The following is a 16176-nucleotide window of genomic DNA, read 5'->3' on the forward strand; positions in this document are numbered from 1 at the left end:
CATTTCACCATTTACAGGAAGAAGCTAGAATAGCTGGCCCTCTGGAGACCCAGCTGTCCCTCGACTCCTCATTACAGGAAAGTAAGAGACAGTGTTTCCAATTGAGAGATCACAGAAAACGAGAAGACAGCACGGCTGCAATCACATTGTTTATGTGAGTTTTATTTCATCTGCAAAGCGTTTGATTTTATAGGGGAAGGCCTATTAAAGGAAGGGAACCCTAATAAAAAGTGAAGACAAAAAAGAAATATGTTTAATGGTATGTTCTATTAGAAGAACTTTAGAGATCCATTCTCATTGCAAACCACTCTGTTTTAATGATTTTGGTGTCGTAGTTTAGAATCTGGTGCTGTAGATCTTATCGCTTTGTGTAAAAAGAAAATGCAGCCTATCAATTATCGAATTTTATGAGGTTCTTTGCCAGATATGTGTATAGCTATCAGTCTCCTCATCCTGCCACAGATGCCATATCTGTACAAATCTATGGCATCCTTTCATGGATGTTCTTGCATTTAACCTAAAAAAAAAAAAATTATTTATTGTAGCTAGTCAATATGAAGAAGGTCAATGCTAATTCAAGCACTAACCTTTCCCTACTCTCTCTCTCTCTTTTTCACACACACCGTTTTATATCAGTAATAGCAAAAAGAGCTAGGAAAAAAAAAAGAAAGATTAGGAAATCTACAGTCAAAATTATATTCAACTTTCCAATATGAACCTTGACAAATAAATGTGTGAGAGAAGAACAGAGAGATTCTATTTCCTTGATTCTGGATGCTTGATTGAGAGGTGAACTTGTGCTTGAACTGATAGTTTATGCAACATGAAAGAGGCCTAAAGCTAACTTTCTGGGAATAATCCCATTCAGTATGGCCCTTTGCTTTTCCCTTCCCTTCCCAAACAATCTTTGAATTGGATTTGATGAGTCCCTGCACATCTTTGACAACACTTTGCAAAACTGAACCATTTGTATCCTTCTGATGGTTGCCCAAATCATTCACCTGGCTTCCATGCATAAGGCAGGATTACAATTCAAGGCTTCCTACTTCATCATTTTAACCACTAAACTGTCTATCATGCATTAGCAACAAATAAAAATCCCTCCCACAGCATTATATCACCATTTTTTAAAGTTGTAAGTAAAGTTTTGAGTTCATTAGGCATAATATTAACCACAGCAAGGATTAGGTCACGAGGTTGTCTTTCCAAATAATGCTAAACTCCTTAAAATGTGGCTTGCTTTTGTTTACTCGTGGAAATGTAAGCAAAACTCATCCAACATCATGATTATTCAGCATATTATTCATTTAACTAAAGTATAACCTGCTTTAAAAGCAATTCACAAGTTACATACACTTTAAAGTATCAAATTAATCAAAAGTATTTCATCACAACATTTCATCATCTTTTGGAAATGTTAAAGTACCCAAAATTTATATATTATACCTAACTTGATACAATTAGTGTCTGAAAAATACAAGCTAAACATTTTATTTCACCAAATCTAATAATCTCAGTCTACCAAGTATTAATTTGTTACTGATATGTGGGTGAACTAGAAAGTTCATATACTCATATGAGGCTAGAGTTGAACAATATCATTCACATCTTTGTTCTTAATCTTGAAGATGTTATCCTTACTCTTTGAAAACTTGTTTAGTACAATGTCATAGAAAAGAAGTTTTATTCACATAATTTGGGTTATAAACCTGGAAAAATATCTTTATTTCTTCAGCTCAGAATCTAGATTGAAAGACTTCCTTGCCTCACATACAAAAGTAACAGAATTGAACTCAGGTGAGTCTTAACCAATTCAGATAGACATTTGTCTTCATCCTTCTTCTATTTATGTAGACACACAAGCATTCATTTATACTCTTATTAATCCAAAATCAAACCTCTTTTTGGTCTGTTACTATCCCTGTCACGAATTAGAATTGCAACAGAAAATTTACATATGAACATCCACCCTTCTGAATTCTGCCTCTATTCTGTATTTCCATGAAGTCAGGTAGGGATAAAATGAGTTGAGAGAACCTAGGAAATGCAGGAAACAGCGAAGAAAAGATGGGGATTTCTGAAGACTGTATTTGACTTGATATACATGATCCCAAGGAGTATTTTCAATAGCAAAATATAATCCCATTTAGAAAGAATAAGTTATTTGACATAACTATAAAGTTTAAAGGAAAGGAAGCTTTAACTAAGTCGCCTGATACTGGAACTCTATTATTAATAAAGCAGAATGGACTATTTTAAATCTATGTTATGGCTGGTTGAGAAGTCAAAAGATTAAACTGAGATTGTTTAGCAGGAATCTTATTAAAATATATTTAATCTTAATATTACTGTAAAGCGTAATTCCTTCACTCAGCTGGAAAGCTTTGAAGTTACTTGAATTCCTACAGGGCAGTTAAATGAAATGGTAGTCCTCATGAAAGAATCTTAGCAGTTGCACAAGCCAGGTTTTCCTTGAAAATTGATGTGATATTTGTGGTGCTAGTTTGTGCACTTTCCAAGTTCCTACCTATCTGGGAAAGGTGTTCTCTAGCTGTTGTTTCTGCTTTGCTTCCCATCGTTGATTCTTCTGAGTTGGGACCTATAATATGCAAGAAGATGATTGCAGATGGTGGGGAAAGAAAAAACAGAAACAACATGGAATTCTGTAGCAAAATTAAACTTTGTAATCCTTCTTGGCTAATTATTTTAGGCAGGAGTTATCACTTTTTGGCTAAGAAGCTGTTTTGGGGTTTCACGTAGTATATCAAGGGGTCTCTCTCCCAAATCTGGTATGGACAAGACAAAGAAAGGAGGACTAGGCAAAAAGTATACTTGATTCACTTCAATTTAATCAAACATAAATATAACTAATTAAGTAGGATACATAACTTCCCATCTTATTGCATTAGATATTATGATACACTAGGGCAATAAGATTGGGAGGAACTTCAAAAATTGTCAGACGTTTATGAGAGATTTTCATCCTGATTTAGGATCTGGCAATCAATGATCCTGATTTGGGACCATCACCAATCCACAAGTAGCTTCTTTTTTCTTTTCTACCCCCTGATGGAGAAGCTACAGATTTAATGGATATGATTTGGCAGTAACAAGATAATAAGTGGTCCACCAAGATAGCTGGAAGTTACATAAGAAATGACAAGGAACAATTCTTCCCTGATGTATTTGCTTTGTATGGGTGGGAAAATACTCTGTACAAATAGCTACCCAGTCAAAGGTATGCAAAAAGGACGGGTCACATGTTTAGGTATGCCACTAACTTTCCTCTAACATAAACATATGAATTTGCTTTTATAACTATTGACTTGACTTACGAGCCTGTCACAAGACCACTTTTGCATGAAATAGCAAAACAGACAAAGGGAAGGCAGAAAACATACTTATGAATAGAAACTGAAATTCAGGCAGTTCATTTCAAGCCAGAAAGCTGAACTAGTGCATCCACTGTGACACAACTAGATTAAAAATCATTTTATCTTTTTTCCACCCAGAGATATGAAAAAGGAGAAGAAATACTTAATTTTTATAGGCTATAGTGACATTTCAGGAGGAAGAGATGAGAACAAGCTGGAAGAAAGGAAAGTAGCCTATACATATGTTCAAATATATAGGAGACTCTGATATAGTTCAATAATAATGCACACTTGAATTCTTTGAGGCTGCTTTGAAGAAAAGAACCTACTATTTTAGTGAGAAGTGCCTTGATGTCACAATATTAGATGTTAAGACGATCTGAAAAACCATGAAAAGTGCTTGGAAACCCACAGCATTCCTAAAGTGCCTGGAAAGTACTTGGAAACCCACAGCTTTCCTAAATCTTTATTATTTTCCTTGCTTTTGATCCGTTCATTTTGTTTAGCATATTTAAATGTTTAATGTCTTCCATATTTAAATGTTTCTGTAGAGTAACTGTGTCCATTATGAAAAATAATTTGTACATTCTTCATCCTTGATGGTGCACTGACTACAATTCTCAGTAAGTCAGTAAGATAGAATACAGATAGTCATCTATCACTGTGTATCTACAGTACTCTACCAATGTCACAAGCTAAGAAAGAACTTTGAGAAAATATTTTTTCCAAAATATTTGTTTTGATAGAATCACCAGGTTATTTCAAACCAAAGACAAAAGAATGTACCCATCACAGTCAGCTTTGTTTGAAGTAGTTATCCAGCACAGGATAAAGATACACTCACAATCATATTTTCAATATAATACTTTAGAAATACATTGTATTTTTAGTGCATATTCAGTGAAGGACATTTTCTGTTATTAGATGCTCAGTTTACACAAAATTTGTGTGACTAGAATTCAAACACATTACTTCCTTTAAATATAATGAGGCTTATTTGCATTTTTTTTAAAAAAAGACACATGTAAAGTTCAGTATAAATTGCCTTAGGTTCATGAATATTATTTTCCCCAAAAAAACATAATTTACAATTTTTGAAAAGCATTTTTATTAAGCAAAAGGATTCTAAGCAATTGTCATAAATCCATCGAAAAGAGGTCATTTCATATAAAAATGTGTTGAAATCAAAGCCTACCATACTGCCTGCAGAGCCAATCTATTTCTTGGAATAACAACACACTGTAATAGCCAGGAGTGTCCTCTTATATGAAGAACCCATACATTATCATGTATATTATGTGATTGGTTTGAAGAAATAGGAAGGTAAAAAAGTAAAAAAATCAAATGGAAATGCAAGTGAACAAGAAAAATGTGTTTGTTTTCCCTCTGTATATGTGTATGAATATAAAGAGCTTTATATCTATCTATCTATCTATCTATCTATCTATCTATCTATCTATCTATCTATCTATCTATCTATCTAAATATAAAGGACCCTAATAAAATAGAAACATGGAACTCTTAAAATACTATACAATATTTCAGCTTCTCATAGCAGAACAATCCAAAAAAGGAGAAACAAATATTTTGCATTTAAATTCTGTTTATTAGTTACTATCAATAATATGTTTCTACTTCATAACTGAATCTGGATAGCAAGGAAACAGTTATTTGAAGTACAGTATGCAAGTAGTTTATATAAAGAAAAATAAATAAATAAATACTATAGCAGAACCAGAAGGCTGAATCCATTAAGTAATCCCATAATTATTTCTGTTTAATCACACATTTCCATCTTGAGGACAATTTAATGTTCCACATAAATGACCTAAAAACTCACTTAGCAAACCAAATTTACAAATCTCTTGGGAGGGCTTTTGTTCTTAATTTTGCACAACCCAGTCTTTTAATGAACACTTTGCTGCCTGTATTTTAGTCCTGCGGGAATGCAAGTACTAGAGTTCACATGCCAGACAAACAAAAACAGAGTTCAGTGGAAAATATTTCAATTTTAATAAAAAGTGCTTTATTAGCATGACGGAAAAGCGCTAACACATTTCCCAATTATAGATGCATTATAATCATCAAAGTAAAATACCATAGCCATTAAATTAGTGAAAATTATATAAATCAATGTAATTCAGGGCCAATGCTTATGGGTCATCCTCAACTTACGACCACAATGGAGCCCAACATTTCTGTTGCTAAGTGAAACATTTGTTAAGTGAAACATTTGCCCCATTTTATTACTTTTCTTGCCACTGTTGTTAAGTGAATCACTGCAATTGGTAAGTTAGTAACATGGTTGTTAAGATTTCCCCATTGACTTTGCTCCTCAGAAGGTCGTAAAAGGTGATCACATGACCCTGGACACTGCAATCGTCATAAATATGAGTTAGTTGCCAAGCATCTGCATTTTGATCATGTGACCTGCAATGGTTGTAAGTGTGAAAAACAGTCATAAGACATTTTTTTCCGTGACATTGTAACTTTGAACGGTCACTAAAGGAACTGTTGTAAATGCAGGTAGTCATGTTGACTACCTGCATTTATTTGTTTAAATCATTGTTATGGATGCCAATTTCACAGCAATGACTCTTGATTTTTGCACCTCTGGCTGGGAGAACCAATGACCTTCAGTTTAGCAATGTTCCATTCAGTGCAAGAAAGGGAAATAGGCTCATGGCTTGGAGCCCCAGTTACTACCCAAAGAAATATGGAAAAGAATTCCTGCTGTTCCTTCGAGCCAATGAAATCGGTCAGTGGCTGCATACAGGGAAAAGTCAACCAGCTGCTTTTACTCAGCTATATCCTAACTCCGTGATGGCGAACCTATGGCACGTGTGCACGAAGTGGCACGCAGAGCCATGTCACCTGGCACGCACGGCATCACCCATTCCTCTTCCGGGTTTCTGGCTTGCATGTGCGCACGACGATCAGCTGGCCTTTTTGCATGTGGCAGTGCCAGAAACCTGAATGAGCATGTGCATGGGCCAGCTGATCATCACAAGTGCATGTACGCCAGAAACCCAGAAGACTAGCTGGTCAGCATGCATGTGTGCACCAGAAATCAGAAGTTCATTTTTGGGCACGCGCATGCACCATTGGCAGCTCCTCTTCCAGGTTGCAGCCGAGACTAGTGCGTGAAGCGCATGCACGCGCACACGCTCCCTTTTTGGCACATAAAGCATCTCGTGATCTTTGTACATGGGATGTGGAAATGTTCCTAGTTTTGTAGAATTGACCATATATATCCAATAAACTGCATTATGAAGTCAGGGCACTGACACTCTTATCACTTTGAAACTCAAAAATAATCTTGAAATCAGGTTCCAGACTTATATAGCAAACAGAAAGCAGAGAAGTATATAGGAGTATTTCTGCCTCTATCATTGAAGTTCTGTATGAAAAGATTCAGTTTCATTTATTTTCCTTGAATAAATGTTACAAGGAAAATCACATTTCAAAATAAATAAGTAAAATCACCTTCAAATCCCTCTATACAATAGAGAAGTCTAAAAACTGCCATACAATTTGCACACACAAAAAAAAGAACCTATGAAATATACAAGGAAACATACATTGTGCTTAAGCATTCGTGCCTGTTTAGATTTTTATTGTAAAAAGCAATAAAAGAGTTGATAAATTATGTGAATATATGAAAAGAAAACTATATGGATTGTGTCTGACCTCTTTCATATATATCAACTCAGACTTTTACCATTAATCAGATCCCTAGCACTCTTAAAAAATTGAACAAGTTTATAGTGTAATATGCACAATCTGCCACAAGAGTGCAACAACTAACCATGCTTTGAACTGCTGTTATAGGAAGCCAGTTACATAAAACAGTGAGGAAAAATAGAGGTGGTTTTTTTTCACAGAAACAACTTCAGGAGATCAAAAGCTTGCCTGAACTTGCTTTTATTTTATATGTTCCATTTACATAATATTTAAGCAGTATTAGCTCACAGACCAATTAAAAGTAGAGAGAAACAATAGAATAAGCAGAATAACAAAATAAACTACCTAAATACAACTATACCTCTCATATTGCCTTTTGGAGTAAGCAGAGCCCAGGAAAAGTATAATTCATAGTAGAGTAAATCAAGAAAACATTAACAACATGAGATAAAAGAAGAAGAAATATAGCTAAACTAGATGATCCCAGTTGCAATGTATGGCTGTGAAAGTTGGACCATAAAAAAGGCTGAGTGCCAAAGAATTGAGGCACTATGGTATTAGAGAAGATTCCTGCAAGTCCCTTGGACTGTAAAGCGATCAAACCGGTGAGTCCTAGAGGAGATCAACCTGACTGCTCTTTAGAAGGCCAGATCCTGAAGATGAAACTCAAATACTTTGGCCACCTAATGAGAAGGAAGGACTCACTGGAGAAGAGCTTAATGCTAGGAACGATTGAGGGCAAAAGAAGAAGGGGAGGACAGAGAATGAGGTGGCTGGATGGAGTCACTGAAGCAGTGGGCATGATCTTAAATGGGCTCCAGAAGATGGTAGAGGGCAGGAAGGCCTGGAGGAACTTTGTCCATGGGGTCACAATGGGTCGGACATGATTTTGCAACTAACAACAACAAAGATGATTCCAACACCATTGATTCCACCTGTTATAGTGAAAGGCATTCCCCCATTCCACCTTCCCCACCCATGTTTCTCTCTCCCCCATTCCACATTCATCAGGCTCACCATACACTAAAGCTACAGAATCTCACTGAACAAAGAACAAGGGCTTTTCCCCAGCCATTTTTTGCTTGAAAAATGTGTGATAACTAATAGATGGGATGATTGATACTCAAGTCACCATCAACTCTCTTTGGGCTCAGTTGTTTTTGGAATCCTGGCAGAAGGAAAGGAAGGGGAAAAAGGGGACCCTTCCCTGATAAAATCCAAAAGTCCAGCCACACCTTTTCTGGTGGAAGGCCTTGGCCTTGAGGCACAAAGGAGAGAAATTGCATGGAAATGGCAATAGGTGCAGAGCAGTGGTGAAATCCAAATTTTTTTTACTACCGGTTCTGTGGGCATGGCTTGGTGGGCATGGTGTGGCTTGGTGGGCGTGGCTTGGTGGGCATGGCAGGGGAAGGATACTGCAAAAGAGCCTGTAGTACAGTGGACTAAAGCACTGTTATTAACAGATTAACATCTGCTGCTTGCAATTACTGCAAATTCAAATCTCACCAGGCTCAAGGTTGACTCAGCCTTCCATCCTTTCAAAGGTAGGTGAAATGAGGACCCAGATTGTGGGGGCAATAAGCTGACTTTGTATAAATATACAAAAGTATGAAGGCTATTGCTTAACACATTGTAAGCCGCCCTGAGTCTCCGGAGAAGGGCGGCATATAAATTAAAGCAAAAAAAAAAATCTCCATTCCCACCCCACACCAGGGGAAGGATACTGCAAAATATCCATTCCCACCCCATTCTGGGACAATCCAAGAGGTGGTTTTTGCCAGTTCTCCGAACTATGCAAAATTTCTGCTACCGGTTCTCCAAACTACTCAAAATTTCCGCTACCAGTTCTCCAGAACCTGACAGAACCTGCTGGATTTCACCCCTGGTGCAGAGGCCCAGTGCAGATACAGCCTTGCTGAGAGGACTGCATAAGCCCCCGTCAAAGCTGATCTTGGAAAAGCAATGGATAAAGCTAATGCTCAAGAGAGACTATCTGCAGGTCTTCAAGGATTGTGGAATGGAGAACTGCCTGAAGCTGCAGTGGCAAGCTGATTTCTTGGGTAGCAAAGGTGAAGAATAGAGCTTTAGATTAGAACCTCTGAAGCTCCCAGTTGCATAGAAGTAATTAAATTGCTCCTAAAGCTCCATTTAAACATGTGATATTTATTTTATGTGGGTGGATTTGCCTGATTGCTTGGGTAATTGCCTTTTCTGTTATATATGAAGTTTATTGTATTTGTGCACAGTAAACTGAATTCTTGTCTGTTTGTTCCATTGCAGCCGTTTTTGATCCAGAGAGCCCATAGATCTTTACCCAGTCTCACAGTAGAATTTTAGGAGAAATTAATGTTTAAGATTCTGTGATTTCATCAATGCTATTGTTTCTGTTTTCTTATGGCTACCTCAAGTTCAAAGGAAATCTAATTTTTCCTCAATTTTTAAATTATATCTTTTGTTCCAGATCCCCAAAATAGATGGGGAAGCTGATTTCTCTGGTCACAGAGACCAGGAGATGGAGATAAGAATTACATATATCTATTGTTGCTTCTGCTGCTGTTATTATCTTCTTCTTGTCCAGCTACTGGCAAGGATCACTGTTTGGCATATGAGATTTCTCTGGGTATTAAGGAGGAAGAGTTTGGATTGAGGCAGTCCCCCCAGATACATGGTAAGGTAAGAAGTACTACCTAACAGCTATGCCAAGACATAAACAAGGGACAGGGAATATAAAACTAGTTATAGGGACTAAATCAAAGCTCTCACTTGTAGAGACAGAGAGAAACAGATGCAGCCAGGAGGCCCCGCTCTCCTGTGATATGACACATTCCTGTACCTTCTATGTTGGTAAGCCATCCTTTCCCCCAAGTCCAGAATCACTTCAGCACTGCATTTTCTTCTTCAAATTGTTCATCTTCCTTTTCAGGGATATCATCAATCATCAACTCCAATTACAATTTACTTTGTCGAATGAAGGCGAATGTACTATGTGTCCCAGGATAACAGGACGCATTCAATTTTGCAGCTACTAAGATTGTTGGATGAGCAGGCATAAAAACAGCCAGGGAAGTGATTGAAGCCTGGGAAACAGGCCCCTCATCAATCAAAGGAGTGCTGATTTACCACAAGCCTATCAAGTACTTAGGTGCAAAAAATAGAGTAAATTTAAAATGGGCAAATACTGGAATAACAGTTATGTGTTGTAAGGAATATATGCCTATTGAAATAAGTGAAAATAGCTCCATATAAGAGTTATTTATTTGTTATATGCTATTTATATAGCACTCATCTCACTGTTGCAGGAACTCTTGGCACCATATTGGGTTAGAGATTTTCTGTCTGTGAGTTGTATTGTGTTGGGGAGGTGCACTGAAGGAGCTCAACCAATCTCATTGTACATATGTTGTGCACTGACAATAAAGACTTGAATTGAATTGAACATTTAAAAAGCCACATACAACAGGCACTATAAATACAACACACAAAACAGTAAATGCTCGGCTAGAGAGAAGGTCCCTGAAGATGGGCTCCAGTACGAGACCGAAAGCTCGGAAGACAACACCTCTGGTCCTGGTGACCAACCCAGATTTTACCCTGCAATTTACATTGCCTTTCATTTGTTCCATTTACTCTTAAACCATTGACAGTTTGTTCTTCGATTTGTTCTCTCTATAAAACCAACCCTTCTTACATTCTTCTTTCATACTGGTCAGTAATATTTGTATCCAGTCCAGACTCATTTAATATCCATACAGAATTTGTAACTTTTTGCTCTGTAACTTTTTGTTTTATGCCACACCCTTCATAAGTCCCGCTGTCATTTCCACCTAGCAAAAGATTCTGCCAAGAGGTTTTTTTTTTTTAATTTGATTTATATGCCGCCCTTCTCTGGGGACTCAGGGCAGCTTACAATGCGTTAAGCAATAGCCTTCATACTTTTGTATATTTATACAAAGTTAGCTTATTGCCCCCACAAACTGGGTCCTCAATTTACCTACCTCAGAAAGGATGGAAGGCTGAGTCAACCTTGAGCCTGGTGAGATTCGAACTTACAGTAATTGCAGACAGCTGGTGTTAATCACAATGCTATCAGTCTGCTGAGCCACCAGGCCCTAGTTGAGTTCCTGCAACAGTGAGATGAGTGCTATATAAATAGCATATAATTAATAAATAACTCTTATATAGAGCTATTTTCACTTATTTCAATAAACATTGAACATATATTCCTTGCAACACATAACTGATATTCCAGTATTTGCCCATCTTAAACTTACTCTATTTTTGCATCTTTAGTACACCTTCTATCATAGTAAAAAAGATAAAGGTTCCCCTCGCATATGTGCTAGTCCCGACTCTAGGGGGCGGTGTTCATCTCTGTTTCAAAGCCGAAAAGCCAGCGCTGTCCAAAGACATCTCCATGGTCATGTGGCCAGCCTGACTAAATGCCAAAGGCGCATGGAACGCTGTTACCTTCCCTCCAAAGGTGGTTCCTATTTTTCTACTTGCATTTTTTACATGCTTTCGAACTGCTAGGTTGGCAGAAGCTGGGACAAGTAACGGGAGCTCACCCTGTTACGCGGCACTAGGGATTCAAACCGCTGAACTGCCGACCTTTTGATCGACAAGCTCAGCATCTTAGCCACTGAGCTACCATGTCCCTTATCTATCATAGTACACAATGTCATTTACTTCTTCAAGTTTTCCTCCCTATGATGTGCTACTTGCTATTGTTCGTCCCATTTTCCCCTATCAAGAGACAACTTTTTGGTCATTAATATATTCATTTGCAAATCCTTGTCTCTTGAATGAAGGTACACATTCATGACACCAATAAACAAACCTTTAACATTCCTACAAGCCTTTCTTATACATTTATCCATGAAAGCAACAATGAACAAGCCAAAGTGTTGCCAAAATAATGATTTAAGCATCATGATGCCATTGTGCAATGATGCGATTATCTAATTTGTATCAGTCACATCAAGACATTATGATAGTACCTAGAACTTGCAGAGACATATGGGGAAAGACTTCAGATAATAATTGAAAAGAGCAATGTGAAATCATTTACTTGGCCCTTAAGTCATTTAACACTTCAAGGGGTAAGCCATCAATCTGAATTGAACTTGGAAACCTAGCAGAAACCTTTGGAGAGATTTATTAACCTCTTAAATTAACATTAAATTAACATTATGGATATGAAGAGACATAACTTGTTAAGAGGACATGGGAATATTCCATGATCTTGTTCCCAAAGCTGTGCAACTCTTCTCATTCCTGCCACAGATGAGCTAGCAGGTCTGATGCAGGGAAGTCCGCAGGCAGAAATGTCTAAACATGTGGGCTTCATCATATATTCTGGTGATATTTATCAGATAGCTCCATATCTCATTGCTATCCTCTAACATCATGTTAACATGTAATTAACATGTTTCTTAAGAGGTCCCTAAGAGGGGCGTGCATAAGCGCACCAGTGTGCCAACCATCCCTGTCCTACTGTCACCATTTATATGTACTCATTTTATGTGTTGATGGCTATGTTTTGCTTATTTATATCCATTTATTTGTGCCATTTTTTCATGTGTTCATGTTTATGTCTGTACTGATACTGTTTCCTTGTACTTGTGGACAAATAATTAAATAAATAAATAAAATAAATAAATCATCTGGATCTTTGTAACTTAGATCTGGGATTCCCTAGATGACCAGGTATTTTACGTTATCTGTACTTTTACAAGAAGGGAAGAGTCTATTTAAGGCTTGTTTGTATTTTTACTGGTAAGACTTATTTTATTTGTTTGCTGTTTCTGATTCTAAGCTTCTCTGGCATTTGGCTGAATTACAATATCAGGATAGACCATTATAAATAAATCTCTCTTTACTTACTGACTATTGCCATGACAAAATTTAATTTGGTGGCTGGCAACAGATGGAATTAAATTGGATGCTAAATATATTTAGCATTGCTAGTCTTAGCCTCTCTTTCAAAATATCTGCTGGCATGATATTTTTGGACCATTACAACTATTGTCTCTAGCTGTTTACATATGTGAAATAAGCATGCAAAAAATTGAATTGGATTCTATGCTTTCTACACTAGTGATCTAAAGACAGAGATAGGTAGATTTACCACATCATAAACTACGCTGCTGTCAAAACAAACCTGCTGAACAGCTGTAAGATGATACCTGGTAAAGTGAGGGATCTTCCCTCACTCTAGCAACAATCCCTAACTCCAGAGATCAGCAGTTTGACAAATTTGAGGAGCTATCAAACTTAAATTCAGTTACAAGTAAAGATATAATGGTGCAGAATTGGGTGAAAGATTCCAACTTCATATTGTATATGCTTATAGGATTTAAGGTAGCAATGCCTATTAAGGAAAGGGATCTTGGTAGAAATATTGCCCCAATGATGGACAGTATTGATAAATGGTGTGTCACAGTGAAAAGAATGAAAACTATACAAGTAGTGTAAAGAATAAAACAAACATTATACTGTACAAGTCGATTCCAGCAATTACAGCTGGAATACTCTGAAACTGTGGTCATTATGTATCAAAAAAGATATTGTGAAAAAGAAAATGATACACCTGAGAACAGATCCTTAATGCCTGGATTTTTAGTTTAGGAAAAGGTCGTGTACAATTATGATTGCTGTGGAGAAAGTGGACAGACAGATTGTGCCTGATGGAGAGATTTTTTTAAAAAAAGGATTGTTATGTTAGGGACATAACAATAGCCATCAACATGGGCATCTTTAGAGGAGAGGATATAACTACATGAAGAATGAGACTATTGACAGCCATTAGCTTGAGTTAGATTTGAAGTAAATTGAACACTGAATCCATACTATTATTTCCTATTTTAACAACTGATCAAATCCTTTCCTGAGTACCTGTGATAATTAAACAAGCAAAGAGAAGATTATGCAAGGAAGGTTGTTTGGGGAAAATCTGTTTTATTTATAAGACTCTAGTTAAAACATGTCTAGAGTTGCTGTCATTCAATTAGATAACCCCATTGTTTTGAAGTTATTTCATGCAATGATTAAAGTGCTTATGTAATTCCAATTGTTTGTTCAGATTCCATTCCACCACCCCCTCCCCAGTCAAACGGAGACAATAGAAGTCTCCAAGATTCATAGATTCCTCCAAGGCAGAAGTCCGAAATTCCTTTCCCCTTATTCCCCCAGCTGGAAAGAGTCATCTAAGCTGTGTTCAGTGCAGTGACCTCTTTCTTTTTCTTTTTCTTTTTCTTTTTCTTTCTTTCTTTTTCTTTTTTTTTTTTTGCCTTTTCCTTGCCAGATAAATTTGCAATTGGCTAGTCTGCTATTTTATAACCTGCAGCTGTAGAAATAAGATTCTTCTCTTGTTTCCTTTTAATGTGATTCTGAGTGGCATACTGAGCTGGACATTCTTACAGCTATCAAAATAACCAGAATCTTAGTTCTTTGGTCATCACTTTGAACTTACTTTTACATACGGAGTTGAATTTGATAGCAATAGTACAGGGAGAGCAAATACATACTCCCTATCACTCTTGTTACTTTAAGAATTGGAGATACACTAGCTAAAATGTAATACAATTAACTCCCTTTTAAATTTCACATAGAAATGTATCCATTTAAATGGAACTTGAAAATCATTGTTTTGTAGGGAACAAATTAATAACTGTTATTATTCAATCATACTCAGTATGATTCTAAAGCAGCTCAAAGTGATATCATCTGTTTTCCACAACACAAATGATATGCAACATTGTCAGATAGGGACTTGATTGAACAGTAGACAGTAGGAAATGAATCATAACAATTAAGTAGAAAGTGATTGATTGATTGATTGATTGATTGATTGATTGACTGGCTGGCTGATTAGTTAACTACGCGTCATCAAATAGTCAATCACATAGATGGATTTTCTCTGAAAGAATGTGTCCCCAAAATTGTCCTTCAAATCTTTGAAAGATGCACTCATCATAGCTTCAATCAAATCCATTCACTTTGTTGATGGTTGTTCTCTTGTTTCCTTTCCTTCATCTTTACCCAGTACTATGGGCTTCTCAAGAGAGAATGACCTTCATCGAATATGCCCAAAATGTAGTCATTTGTTCCTTAAATGAAAATTCTGGTTTAATTTGTTCAAGGATTTATTTATTAATTTTCTCGACTATCCAATGTATTCTCAAGAGCCTTCTTCAATACTAGCATTCAAAAGATTCAATAGTATTTCCATCCTGCTTCTCAAAGTCCATCTTTCACTTCCATTGAGGGCCACCAAGGAAAGCATTGCCAGCATGATTCTAAACTTTGTAGGTAGAGACAAATCATAGCACCTGAGTATTCTTCCTTCACCCCCAGCCCTTTATTGCTGCCCTACTAAGAGTTAGTCTGTGGCATATTTCTTCTTTAATAGTTGAACTGAAAAGGTAGAAGTTATCTATTAATTCAATGTCTTTGTTTGCAGTTTGGTTTTCTTTTTGTTCAGTTGTAGTCACACCTTTTTCATGGACTCTTTGACCTTCATCACTAGAGTTTTCAGATGATTTGCATTTCTAGCTAGCAGAAGTCATTGATGTATAATTCTCTAATTTAAAAATATGCATATCTTCTTCCAATCTAGCCTTCCTTAGTACCAGGGATGGGTTCTACTTACTTTACTACCGGTTCGCAACGGGATCGTGCGCGCTCACTCGCTTCGCTTGCCTAATGACATCCGGGGCGGTGGCCGGAGCCTCCCGCCGGTTTTACTACTGGTTCTTGCAAACTGGTTCAAACCGGGGGCAACCCACCACTGCTTAGTACACATAAACTAGAGGTCCCCAATCCCAGGCTGCAGAGTGGCACTAATCCACATCCCATCAGGAACCAGGCCACACAAGTAAACAAAACCCCATCTGCACACACATGGGATTCAGGCAGTGCAGACCGTACCCCCAGTTCGTGGAAAAAACACCGTCCATGGAATCATCTCTGGTACTCAAAAGATCGGGGGCTGCTGTCATATAGTGTTCATATATTATCACTTTAACTCCTTGTCTGGCACTATACTTTTCTTGCAGTTCTTGTAGTAATCTGCACATTTTTATCCCCATGACAAACTCTGTTTGGGTTGTGAACTTGC

Source organism: Pantherophis guttatus, chromosome 1, assembly GCF_059756535.1.
Source record: "Pantherophis guttatus breed Tessera chromosome 1, ASM5975653v1, whole genome shotgun sequence".
In the NCBI taxonomy this organism is placed as follows: domain Eukaryota; kingdom Metazoa; phylum Chordata; class Lepidosauria; order Squamata; family Colubridae; genus Pantherophis; species Pantherophis guttatus.